We start from the raw sequence: 5,000 nt of genomic DNA, 5'->3' as shown, positions 1-5,000 counted from the left end.
TTCTGCTTCTTTACGTTCTTTTTAAGATCCATTTTCCTCTCCTTTTCTTTGCTGTTTTTTTGAGAAGTTATCTCTACATTTTCCTTTCCTTGTCTCTCTCCCTCCCCCCCTATTCTCTCTCTCTCCCCTCACTGTGTCAATTCCTTTCCCGTCCCGTCACGTCCCCTCTTTCTCTCCCCTCCCTTACCCCTCCTCCCTCCCTCCCTCACCCCCCTCCTCCCGGCCCCCACCCGTCCCTCTCCCCTACGCCTCCCCTCGCCGCCCCTCAGCGAGCCCATACCTCTTAATGTGAAGTTTCCATCGGCGCGCGCGTGGAACCTTTATCTCAACTCGCTTTTAAAAACCTCTCGTTGACCTTTTCTCCGAAACGGAAGTGGCAACCAATTCCCGATAGAGAGGAGGACCGATCGCACACTCATTGCCCGATTAAGCGGTATTAAACGAGTGAGATAACAGGTCGTGATCGCCGAGGGTTGAGGAGCGTGTTCATTATGCAATTATCCGGACTGCGATGCTACAGGGGGTGTTGGAGGTCGTTCATGTTGTTCGCTTCTTCAGTGCTGTCTTGACCGTGGAAGGGAAAGTGTCGCCGCGCTCTGCTCCCGCCCTGGTGAGGGGACCGCTTACGCTGTGTGTGTGCAGTGCGAAGGGAATTTTGTGAAACTCTTCGGTTTAAACGCGTAACATTTTTGATGTTGTGAATGTCGTTTCGAATGCTTATTCCGGCGCTTATGCGTTGCGGACGGAGAGCGTAGGCGAGTGAGAAAATGGAGAACTTGACTGTGTTTTTGTACTTAGCGAAAAGAGAGTGGACGATGGATCGGATCGTAAAGATTTAGACAAAATACGAAAGATAACAAAAAAAAAATTATGTGCTTTGAACTGTGTTTCATTCTTTTGAAATTTCTTTTTGTTATATTTACCGTCTTCTTCTAATTAATTATTTATTGTCTTTTTGTGTTATTCTCACTTCGCTGTGGCGCTTGTGTTTTGATCCGAGAAGATCACAGTGAAAATAATATTCTTAAAAACTGTGCTTCTAACAAACGGATTTTTTCCCTTTTTTTTCGTTTTTCTTTCTTGGTAAGTATCGAAAAATGTGTTTGCAATTTTGTTTTTCTTATGGGGATGTTGTTATTTTGTAAGTGAAGTTTATGAGTGAAGAGTTAGAGATAAAGTATGTTATCTACTTTTTTAATGTATTCATAATAGACTATCGTATATTTCTTGATATTTTGAGGTAGCGAAAGAGCGATACGGAATAGAGAGGGGTAAAATAGTGGAGATAGGAGAAATGAGATAAAATATATGGAGCGTGCTGTGTTATATATATATATATATATATATATATATATATATATATATATATATATATATATATAAAATATATAGATATATTATATATGATATATAATTTATATATGTATATATATATATATATATATATATATATATATATATATATATATATATATATATATAAAAAGATATAAGTGATGGAGAGTGGTGGTGTAGTGGGTGTGTGGAGAGAGGGAGAGGTTTATGTTGTGTGTTAATAGGAGAAGAAAGATAGAGATATAGAAGAAATAGATAAATATAGATATATAGTGTGGTGGTGTGTGGTGTGGTGTAGGGGTGTGTGTGTGAGTGGGGGGGAGAGAGAGAGAGAGAGAGAGAGAGAGAACAACTGACGACAGAGCAGAGAGAAAGAGGCGAGGCAAAAAAAAAAAAAAATAGAATCAATATGAAACAAAGAAAAAAAGGGAGGCCAAAAAAAAAAAAAAAAAAAATCAGAAAACAATGAAAAGTAAACCAGAAGATAAAAGAAACAAAGAAAAAAAAAAAAAAAAAGAAAGCAAAGAAGAAAGAAAGAAAGGAAGAGAAAAACGAGTGGGCACGAGGGGAAAAAAATCTCAAAACACACCCACAAGATAAAGAACGAGTGTGTGTGGGAGGGGGGGGGTAGGAAAGGGCACAAGAACAGAGGGAGAGGGAGGGAGGGGAAGAGGGGGAGATGGAGAGGGAAGAGAGGGAGAAGGAGAGGGAAAAAGGGAAAGGGGGAGATGGAGAGGTAGGAAGGGGGAGAGGGAGGGGAAGAGGGAGAGGGAGAGGGAGGGAGGGGAAGAGGGGGAGAGGGAGAGGGAAGGAGTGGAAGAGGGTGAGAGGGGAAGGGGAGGTAGGGGAAGAAGGAGAGAGGGGAGGGGAGGTAGGGGGAAGAGGAGGGGGAGGGAAGTAGGAATACAGAGCGATAACTCTTGAAAGAACCAGTTGTTTTGGGTTTCGATGAAAAGGAGATGAAAGGAGGGAGAGAACCATGTTTAACCACACAACCACAGGGGGGGGGGGGGCGTGCGGACAGGGGGGGATCAGTCAACAGCAAGATAGAAATGTTATTTTGTCTTTCTTTTCTGTCTTTCGTTCGTTACGCTGTATTTTTTTTCTTTCTTTCTTTTTCTTCATCTTGGGTATTCTGGGTCTCGTTTTTTTTCTAATGCGTCCTATGTTGTTGTTGTTTTTCTCTCTCTTTCTCTTTCTCTCTCTTTCTTTCTTTAAATTTTCTCTACCTGGTTCTTCAGCTTTCTTGACTTTTTTTTTCTTGTCTCATTTTCTCTTCTTCTCTTTCTCTCTTTCTCATTCTTTATCCTTAGTTTCTCATTATCTTTCTCTCCCCTATGTCGAGCCGTTTCTCAGTCGTGTTCTTCGTTCCCCTGTCGTCACGCCGGGTGTTCGTGTCCTTGGAAATACGAGGAGAGGAGAGGAATGAGGAGGAGAAGGAAGGAGGGGGGAAGAGAGGAGGAGGGAGGAGGGGGAGGAGGAGAAAGGGGGGAGGGGGGAGGGGAGGGGAGGTGAGGTGAAGGGAGTAGAGGAGGGGTGGGGGAAAAGGAGGAGGAGGAGGAATAGGAGGGGGGGAAGAAGGGAGAGGGGAGATGAGGTGGTGGTGGGACAGGAGGAAGGAGGGAGAAGAAGAAGGAGGGAGAAGAAGAAGAGAGAAGAAGAAAATGGGATGTAAGAAAGGAGAGGCGGGAGGAGAAAGAGGAGGAATGTCAAAAAAGAGAGAGAAGAGAGGCGAGAGAGAAGGAGAGAGGAGAGGAGGAGAGAGAGGAGAAAGAGAGAGAGAGAGAGAGAGGAGAGAGAGAGAGAGAGGAGACGAGAGAGAGCAGACGAGACAGAAGAAGAAGAAGGAGGAGAGAGAGAGAGAGAGACGAGACAGACGAGAAGAGAGAGAGAGAGAGAGAGAGAGAGAGAGAGAGAGAGAGAGAGAGAGAGAGAGAGAGAGAGAGAGAGAGAGAAGGAAAATACTCATCAGCAACATATAATCGCGGAAGCCACAATCTCGTAAGGTTAAAATAGGAATTAAAACCCGAAGGACCTGTCTGTCAACTTCTCTCACGGAAGAATAATTCTGCAACTTCTTTTTCCCTTTTTACCCCTTCTCTTTCTCTCTGTCTCTGTCTGTATATCTTTCTATCTCTATCTCTCTCTCTATCTATCTATCTGTCTATCTATCTATCTCTATCTCTCTCTCTCACCCTCTCTCTCTCTCTCTCTCTCTCTCTCTCTCTCTCTCTCTCTCTCTCTCTCTCTCTCTCTCTCTCTCTCTCTCTCTCTCTCTCTCTCTCTCTCTCTCTTTTTATTTGTTTTCGTTGTTGTTGACTGACATTAGCTCTTTTTTTGCCTTTCGGTCTTTCTTATATTTTACATTTACATTTATACATATATATACATATATTTACTTTTACGAGAATTGCATTTTTCATTCATTTTTTCTTTTATTTTTCCTCTTTTTCTGTTATTATTATTATTGTCATCATTATTATTAAACTTGTTAAACTTTTGTGGTTTCTGTTATTTGTGTTAACTACGTTTTTTTTTTATATCGTATTTCTTTTTTTCTCTCTCTCATTTTTACAATTTAAACTTATTTTCTCATTATTTTTTTATTATTATTTTTTTTTTTACAATTTAAACTTTTCTTTTTTCTTTTGCGGTTTCGATAATAACGACGTCTTTGATGATAATTGTGTGTTTATTTCTTGAGTTTGTCCGACACACGAGGTCAGGCCATTGACTTTCACTTCAGGAAGTTTAAAGGGATAACTATTTCCTCTCTTAAAAAAAAAAGAAGGAAAAAAAGAGAGAGTGAGAGAGGGAGATTGGAGAGGGAGGGGGAGAGGGGAGGAGAGTGGGGGAGGAGGGAGTTTGGAGGGGGAGTGGGAGGGGGATGGGAGGGGACGTGGGGAGGGAGGGGAGAGGGGGGAGTGGATAGGAGAGGGAGAGGGTAGGGATAGGGAGAAGGAGAAGGAGAAGGAGAAGGAGAAGGGGAGGGGATAGTGAGTGGGAGAGGAGAGGGAGAGGGAGAGGGGAGAGAGAGGAGAGAGAGAGAGAGAGAGGAGAGAGAGAGAGAGAGAGAGCAAAAGAGAGAGAGAGAGAGAGAGAGAGAGAGAGAGAGAGAGAGCAAAAGAGAGAGCGAAAGAGAGAAAGAAAGAGAAAAATACAAAAGGGGAAAAGAGAGAAGAGAAAAGAAAAGAAAAGAGAGAGAGAAAAAGAACTTGTTGACGTGAAGTTTTTATAATTACCCGAGCGCGATTATTCTGGGTTACGACGATAATCAGGCCGGTAATTATGATTGAAATGGTAATAGTGATTTTGGTAGATTATAATGAGGCTAAAGATAATTAGGCTAATAATGACGTTCATGCAGATAATAACGATCATAGAGGCAATAACGTTAATGTTTCTGAACATAATTATGGTGGCACACTTATGGTTTTGATAATGATAAGGCTAATGAAGATGAGATAATTAGGAGATTATGATTACTATTAGTATTAAAAACTGTGTATATAGATAAAGGTGTTCCTACAATGTTAGTGAGTTATTATTATCATTATTAAGTGGTAATTGTTATAGTTTTAGGTTTAGTAAGAAAGATTAGTAAAATTGTAGTAACAATATTGATGGGGTGAGAATGGCCTTGATAATTAAAATTATATTGATGG

The 5,000-nt window shown here is 41.4% G+C and overlaps 1 long non-coding RNA gene across 1 annotated transcript in view; it reads left to right on the top strand.

The window, feature by feature from the left end:
- The first annotated feature begins 314 nt into the window (after positions 1-314).
- LOC119582901 overlaps positions 315-5,000 on the top strand; it is a 9,184-nt gene continuing 4,498 nt past the window's right edge. The window contains exon 1 of the long non-coding RNA XR_005229680.1: positions 315-610. This is a non-coding gene — a long non-coding RNA (uncharacterized LOC119582901). The remainder of the gene's footprint in view (positions 611-5,000) is intronic.

Source organism: Penaeus monodon, chromosome 16, assembly GCF_015228065.2.
Source record: "Penaeus monodon isolate SGIC_2016 chromosome 16, NSTDA_Pmon_1, whole genome shotgun sequence".
Lineage (NCBI taxonomy): Eukaryota > Metazoa > Arthropoda > Malacostraca > Decapoda > Penaeidae > Penaeus > Penaeus monodon.
The sequence above is the reverse complement of the archived record's forward strand: the minus strand, read 5'-3'. Positions and strand labels throughout refer to the sequence as shown.